Source organism: Etheostoma spectabile, unplaced genomic scaffold (genome assembly GCF_008692095.1).
Source record: "Etheostoma spectabile isolate EspeVRDwgs_2016 unplaced genomic scaffold, UIUC_Espe_1.0 scaffold00569939, whole genome shotgun sequence".
Lineage (NCBI taxonomy): Eukaryota > Metazoa > Chordata > Actinopteri > Perciformes > Percidae > Etheostoma > Etheostoma spectabile.
In genome coordinates, this window is record NW_022605435.1 from 4,440 (window position 1) to 13,199 (window position 8,760).

The 8,760-nt window shown below is 43.3% G+C and overlaps 1 long non-coding RNA gene across 1 annotated transcript; it reads right to left on the minus strand.

Moving 5' to 3' along the window:
* Positions 1–1,134: 1,134 nt before the first annotated feature.
* LOC116685532 (uncharacterized) lies at positions 1,135–8,200 on the minus strand. Its single transcript, XR_004330973.1, has 3 exons — positions 7,948–8,200; positions 1,293–1,414; positions 1,135–1,211 (listed from the first exon to the last, which is right to left on the minus strand). It is a non-coding gene; the product is annotated as an uncharacterized LOC116685532 (long non-coding RNA).
* Positions 8,201–8,760: the final 560 nt, after the last annotated feature.

The window sequence follows — 8,760 nt, forward strand, 5'->3', positions numbered from 1 at the left end:
TCATGTGTAGAGACCTGGTGATGCTATGTTCATGTGTTCATGTTGTGTCGAGCCTTCTTAGTGTTTTAAAATAAGATGTTGATGCTATCATAGTAGCGCCCCTAGCGCTCCCATTCAACAGGCCATTTGACCCAAAACGAGAATAGGGTCAATCTTAAAAGTGGCGTTTCCGTCCTAAATATACTTTTAACCTAAAGTTTGACTGAAGTACATACCCAAAAACACCCTAGGTTGCATTTTGGCGACGGGTCCTCTTAATGGACACAGCTGGATGCAGGACAGGTTTGCAGAAAAGCACATGAAGTCAGACCGGGCTGGATCCCAGTAAAGTGATGGATTATGTCCCGTGTACCCCAACTTATTACATTCTTACCTTCCATCTGCAGGTTGTCCTCTTTTGAGGTCAATAGGACGATCCATAGACCAGTCAGTCTTACAGGACACACAGCTGGGTCCAGGAGGGTCTGGTCTCTGCTGCTGGATCCTGATACAAAGGATAGTCAAAAGTGAACCCATTAGCTCCTTTAAAGTCCCATGGCATGAAAATGTCCCTTTATGAGGTTTTAACATTAATATGAGACCCCCCCCAGCCTGCTATGGCCCCCTAGTGGCTAGAAATGGTGATAGGTGTAAACCGCCCTGGGTATTCTGCTCTGCCTTTGAGAAAATGAAAGCTCAGATGGGCCGATCTGGATTATTGTTCCTTATGACGTCATAAAGGGCAAGGTTAGCTCCCGTTTCTCTGCTTTGCCCGCCCAGAGAATCCCCCCCCCTCCCCCTCATGAGAGAGAGACTTCATAGCTTTCAAACAAGCAAAGTGGCGCTTGGTCATATCGGTCTAGATCCCAGTAAAGTGATGGATTATGTCCGTGTACCCCCACATTTTAAATTCTTACCTTCCACCTGCAGGTTGTCCTTTTTTGAGGTCAATAGGACGATCCATAGACCAGTCAGTCTTACAGGACACACAGCTGGGTCCAGGAGGGTCTGGTCCCTGCTGCTGGATCCCTAAAATACTGAGGTTGAGGATAGTTTAGGAAAAGTAAAAGCAGCAGTTTGAGATTTGGACATGTCAACTCTACGTGACTGTCTCTGTTGACTTACTCTGTCTCACAATCCCGTCTCTTAAAATAGGTGGCGGAGTCATGGACCGGGTAGTCTTCATGGAGACGCAGCTGGGTTCAGGAGGGTCTGGTCTCTGCTGCAGCACCCTGATACAACACACTCTCTGTTACATGAGCTTTGAGTTGTAGTAGTGCTGGCGGAGTAATCTGACTACTGGAGGTACTCACTTCTTGCTCTGGTCTGGTCGTCCTGTCCCCCCCACAGAGGGACCCCCTCATCCTGGTCCTCAGCCTGACTCATCGCAGAGTCCTCGTCTCCCGGGAGAGAGACTTTCTGTCACCACAACAAGCTGGAATTTTTTTTGGATGAATAAAGTATACAAGTATGCATGAATAGATGCATGTATGGATGCATCTATAGATGCATGTATAGATGTATGTATAATGTATGTATGGATGCATGTATAGATGCATATATAGATGCATGTATGTATGTATAGATGCATGTATAGATGCATGTATGTATGTATGGATGCTGTATAGATGCATGTATAGATGTATGTATAGATGCATGTATAGATGTATGTATAGATGTATGTATAGATGCATGTATAGATGCATATATAGATGTATGGTGAATGGATTGATGAATGTATAGATGCATGAATAGATGCATGTATGTATGGATGGATGAATGTATAGATGTATGTATAGATGCATGTATGTATGTCTAGATGCATGTATAGATGTATGTATGGATGTATGTATGGACGTATAAATGCATGTATGGATGCATGTATGGATGCATGTATGGATGTTATATGCATGGCTAGATGTATGTATGGATGCATGTATAGATGCATGTATGGATGTATATATGCATGTATAGATGTATGTATAGATGCATGTATAGATGTATGTATAGTGCATGTATAGATGTATGTATGGATGCATGTATAGATGTATGTATATATGCATGTATAGATGTATGTATAATAGATGTATGTATAGATGCATGTATGGATGTATAGATGCTGTATAGATGTATGTATAGATGCATGTATAGATGTATGTATATATGCATGTATAGATGTATGTATAGATGCATGTATAGATGTATGTATAGATGCATGTATGGAGATATAATATCCATGTATAGATGTATGTATAGATGCAATGGATGTATAGATGTATGTATAGATGTATGTATAATGCATGTATAGATGCATGTATAGATGTATGGTTATAGATGCATGTATGATGCATGTATGGTGTATCGATGCATGTATAGATGTATGTATGGATGTATAGATGCAGTATAGATGCATGTATGGATGTATAGATGCATGTATAGATGCATGTATGGATGTATAGATGCATGTATAGATGTATGTATAGATGCATGTATGGATGCAATGTATGGATGGATGTATAGATGGATGTATAGATGCATGTATAGATGCATGTATGGATGCATGTATGGATGCATGTATGTGTATAGATGCATGGCTATGTATGATAGATGATGTATAGATGTATGTATAGATGCATGTATGGATGTATGGATGCATGTATAGATGTATGTATAGATGCATGTATGTATGGATGTATGGATGTATGATGTATAGATGTATGTATGGATGTATGTATGGATGTATAGATGCATGTATAGATGCATGTATGGATGCATGTATAGATGTATGTATAGATGCATGTCTAGATGTATGTATAGATGCATGTATGTATGGATGTAGGATGCATGTATAGATGCATGTATGGATGTATATTGCATGTATAGATGTATGTATATGCATGTATGATGCATGTATAGATGTATGATAGATGCATGTATGGATGGATGTATAGATGTATGTATGGATGTATGTATAGATATTAGATGCATGTATAGATGATGTATAGATGTATGTATGTATAGATGTATGTACAGATGCATGTATAGATGCATGTATGATGTGTATAGATGAGATGCATGTATAGATGTATGTATATGTATGTATAGATTTATGTATAGATGCATGTATATATGTATGTATATATGCATATATGGATGTATAGGTGTTATAGATGCATGTATAGATGTATGTATAGATCTATGTATAGATGCATGTATTGATGCATGCATGGATGTATGTATGGATGTATGGATGCATTTATAGATGCATGTATGATGTATAGATGCATGTATAGATGCATGTATGGATGCATGTATGGATGTATAGATATACCTCTAAAACAAAGGAGATGCTAATTGATTTTAGGAAAGCACAGTCCCTTAACCCACCTGTATAAATGGAATTCCTTTAGAAACAGTCACAGAGTATAAATACCTTGGCATGGTGCTTGACCACAACTTAATGGGACAGTTGGTCTGACAGATTAAATACTAAGTCCCAACAAGAATTCTTCTTAGGAACCTTTGTCCTTTAATGTTGCCTTTAACAGCAACGTACTTCAGATGTTCTACTGTGCTTTCATTGAAAGTGTTCTTTCCTTTGGTATCATCTGTTGGCATGGCAACGCCACTGAAGCAAAAAAAAGTACATTAGAAAAATAATAATAACTTCCAGCAAACTTTCGGGTATTCCATTTCCAAGTATGGAAAGTTTATACAAAAACAGGATACGGAGAAAGGCAAATAGCATTGTGGCAACCAGAACCCCCCCCCCCCCCCCCCCCTCAGGACGACGATACTGTGCTCCTTTGTTTAAAAAAAACAGATCCAAGCTCTCCTTTGTCCACAGGCCATTAAACTCCTTAATAATGAAGGTCCCGTCCAATGATATATATATTTGGTATCTATTTTATTCTCTTCTTTCTCCCAGCTGGTCTGGAACTCTACCCCCCCCCCCCCCTTCATATTATTCTGGTTTATGGTACGAGTGGTGGTGTACATAGTTTTGTTTTTTTCCTCTTGCCTTATCTGTGTTAATGTTGATACCATGTGATGTGATCTGCAACCTAATTTCCCTATGGGGACAATGAACATGAACTAAACTAGATGCATGTATAGATGCATGTATAGATGCATGTATGGATGCATGTATAGATGTATGTATGTATGCATGTATAGATGCATGTATGGATGCATGTATAGATGTATGTATGTATGCATGTATAGATGTATGTATGTATATAAGAACGAAATACTGTGTGTGTAATGAGGACCACATGGATTCAAAATCCCAATTTCAGGAACAGGAGTCTTCTTCTTCTTCTCCTTCGCCCAGAAACAGAAAACCGAGATTGAAAAGAGCGACAGACCAACGTCATCAGAAAGGAGAGAAGAACATTGGAGCTGCTCCAATCCCAACTAGTTATTACCCTCCGGACCGCTGCAGCCTCTTTATCTTTCTCTCTCCTATCCCCCCCCCCCCCCCCACTCTCTGATACTCCAACAACCACGGCTGGTAGACGGCCTCGGCCATTTGTACTCTTTCGCTTTGAAGCCTGAAGTCGACCGTAGCTGTGATTTCAACGGAGGGGTGTGACAGAGTTGATTGCGAAACATGATCTCAACGCTTGATGGGAGACAACACAATGTAGCTTTGAGACTGAAAATCTGCATACGGGAGGCAGGTGGGGGGGGTGGGGGAAGGGTGAAACAAAACAGGACTTTAACCCAGGTGACCAGGGTTCAATTAAAAGCACATATTTTAACCCCCCCCCACGATCTCTACCTAACCTGGTGCTACCCTACGCATTGAAAAGTTCTTTCAGGAAGACCTAACACTTCATCACGGCTCGCTTCCTGAATCAGATCAGCTGTTGGAGGCATTCACCTTCCTGTGTAAACCAATCAGAATCGGCCACGGACTAAGGGCCAATCACAGCGTCCCAACCCTGCTTTGAATCTGCTTCTCTCCCTGCTGCTGTCAGCTGTGAGGTCCCTGTTTTAACCCATGGGAAATCATGTGTTTTGTTAATTTGCACTGTTCCCTTTCATAAAATCAACTGAAGTAAAGGGGAGGGTGAGGAGGGGGGGAGGGGGTGTCCAGCTGATTGTTGTGGGCTGGTCTTGGTCTCAGAAACCCAGCGATGATTTTTAACCCAGTCCTGGCCTGCTTCCAGTCACACCAAATGTGGGTGAAAGTGTCACAATGGCTGCTGTGTTTGGGATGAACGTAGACCTGATGCAAGCGGTCCGACCGGTTCTCACATTCCCTGCATGTCCCACTGATGACGTGGTCTCAGACTACAATCTGCTGCTGGTCCTACCCACAGCAGGTGGTTTTAAAGAATAACCAGGGCTAGACACCTATTAAAAACCTGCTTTAGAACCAGCAGGGGGCCTTCTGTGTGCCTGGCCCTTTAAGAGACCTGAATCAACATTTCTATGACACCTATTAACCCTCTGAGGTCTGGGGGCATTTTAAGAGATCTAAAAACATCTATCTAAATTCTCCTTTTAAGGTCTTTTTGCATATAACTCTCCCCGTGTGTTTCATATCTCATAAACTCAGCTTCCTGTGTAGAGACACCCAAAATGTTCCAGAGCGATGTATGAAGAGATGATCTGGTCCTGAAGTGGAAATATTTCTAAAACCTCTCGTGAAAAACAGATCTACACTCAGTTGTTTTCACGTTTGAAATGAAGTCTCGGGTTCACAGAAGTTGCTCGATATCCGAATTAAATAGTAAATAAACGTGTGAAATGACATTGTGTAATATTGTTAATGAGTAGCAGTGTAGCGTGTCTTCTGTCCTCAGAGGGTCACATGATGTTGGAAAAAACAAATTCACCGAACTTATAAATATGCTATTTTTGGAAAAACCGTGCTGTAGTACAACTACACCTATTAGACAAGGTCAAGGTCAAGTGATTTTTATAGCACATTCACAGCCCTACTGCCCATAAGTGCTGCACAAACATAGATAACATCATAAGATAAAACACAATAATAATCAGGAGAACCTTCTAGATCAGAATATACCAAAACAATAAAAATAGACAAGAGAAAAAACTTAAAACATAAAAACACAGACAAAACTTTACTCAAATCATAATATAAAATGTCGCAGCTCAGCTTCTGTTACAGCCAAAAAAAGGAGTTATTAAAAGAGATTTAAAGTTCTGAATAGAGGACTAGGACCCCCCACCAGGTAAGACAGGATCCAGAGCCTAGGACCCCCCAACAGGTAAGACAGGTAAGACAGGATCCAGAGCCTAGGACCCCCCCACAGGTAAAACAGGTAAGACAGGATCCAGAGCCTAGGACCCCCCACAGGTAAGACAGGTAAGACAGGATCCAGAGCCTAGGACCCCCCCAACAGGTAAGACAGGTAAGACAGATCCAGAGCCTAGGCCCCCCCCCACAGGTTAAACAGGTAAGACAGGATCCAGAGCCTAGGACCCCCAACAGGTAAGACAGGTAAGACAGGATCCAGAGCCTAGGACCCCCAACAGGTAAGACAGGTAAGACAGGATCCAGAGCCTAGGACCCCAACAGGTAAGACAGGTAAGACAGGATCCAGAGCCTAGGACCCCCAACAGGTAAGACAGGTAAGACAGGATCCAGAGCCTAGGACCCCCCACAGGTAAGACAGGATCCAGAGCCTAGGACCCCCAACAGGTAAGACAGGTAAGACAGGATCCAGAGCCTAGGACCCCCCACAGGTAAGACAGGTAAGACAGGATCCAGAGCCTAGGACCCCCACAGGTAAGACAGGTAAGACAGGATCCAGAGCCTAGGACCCCCCACAGTAAGACAGGTAAGACAGGATCCAGGGCAGAAGCCTAGGACCCCCAACAGGTAAGACAGGTAAGACAGGATCCAGAGCCTAGGACCCCCCCAGGTAAGACAGGTAAGACAGGATCCAGAGCCTAGGACCCCCAACAGGTAAGACAGGTAAGACAGGATCCAGAGCCTAGGACCCCCCACAGGTAAGACAGGTAAGACAGGATCCAGAGCCTAGGACCCCCAACAGGTAAGACAGGTAAGACAGGATCCAGAGCCTAGGACCCCCAACAGGTAAGACAGGTAAGACAGGATCCAGAGCCTAGGACCCCCAACAGGTAAGACAGGTAAGACAGGATCCAGAGCCTAGGACCCCCCACAGGTAAGACAGGTAAGACAGGATCCAGAGCCTAGGACCCCCCACAGGTAAGACAGGTAAGACAGGATCCAGAGCCTAGGACCCCCCACAGGTAAGACAGGTAAGACAGGTGATACCTGAGGTAAGTTTGGAGGAACTACACAATATTATTTATGGTCACAGGTGACAATAACTTATATTCTAACTTATATTCTAACTTATATTCTAACTTATATTATGGTTTACCTGCTTTTGCATTATGACTTTAATTACATATTCAATTTAATTTCAACGTCACTTACTTACACTGCAATGTTGTTTCCTGTACCATGGCAACCGCACTTTACTTTATAAAACCACTTTACTGTACTTCACTCTACCGCCTGCTCATTGCTGCTGTTTGTTTGTTGCTGTTATCATTATTATTGCTTTATATTTTATAGATAATGCTGCTTTAATAAAGGAATTCCCCCACTGGGATGAATGAAGTATCATCTACCTTATTTAATCACTAAATGAATATTTTAAAATTTTAATATTGTAATATTGTTGTGGTTTCTGTTTGCGGTGTTAACTCTGTAGACGGTCCCTGTCTCACGCCCCCCCGATGGCCAGTCTCACACACGCAACCCAGTCCTTGATCCCGGAAGTTGGAGTCTGTGAATGTCTCTCTAAGTCCACCGAAGGGGGGTCTAGTGTCCCCGTCTTTAAGTTTTACCAAAATAAAACCACGACGTGTTTTGGAGGTTTATATAAACACCTCTGAGCTGAACATGTCCCCGGGTGTTGTCTGATAAATCTGGTCCCCTTACTCTGGTTGTGTTCTCACCTGCTGGGCTCCCTCCAGGCCGACTCAGAGACCCTGTCCCCCGTCCTGTGTCGAGGACACGTCCGGAGAGACGGAGCTGCTCATTCTGCCCCGGCGGACCTGGGGTCGGTGGGCATGTGGTTTCAGGACTCCGTCACAGCGTCTTACACCGGAGTCAGGACCGGGATCTGAGGGAAGTCGGGACCGAGTCAGGACCGGTCTCACCTGTGGATCCAAGGGGAGTCAGGACCGAGTCAGGACTGGTCTCACCGGTGGATCCGTCTAACCTGTGGAACACGCCCAGTCACAGGATGTAGTCCTGCTATCTGTCCACTAGATGGCGCCACCTGACGGTCTAATGAGATGAACCCTTGTCTGGTATCCGGGTCAAATTGACCCACTTCACATTTTATCTTCTATCCTCGTCCTGTCCTTATTTTCTGAGATAAACATGTCTTCCTGACTCAGAACACATTCTGGACATGACCCCATGTTGTTTCTGTGTCCTATAGAGACTGATGTGTCCTCTCATGTTGATTCCGTGTCCTATAGAGACCGATATGTCCTCTCATGTTGTGTCTGTGTCCTATAGAGACAGATGTGTCCTCTCATCTTGTTTCCGTGTCCTCTAGAGACCGATATGTCCTCTCATGTTGTGTCTGTGTCCTATAGAGACAGATGTGTCCTCTCATCTTGTTTCCGTGTCCTCTAGAGACCGATATGTCCTCTCATGTTGTTTCCGTGTCCTATAGAGACTGATGTGTCCTCTTATGTTTTTTCCGTGTCCTATAGAGACCGATATGTCCTCTCATGTTGTTTCTGTGTCCTATAGAG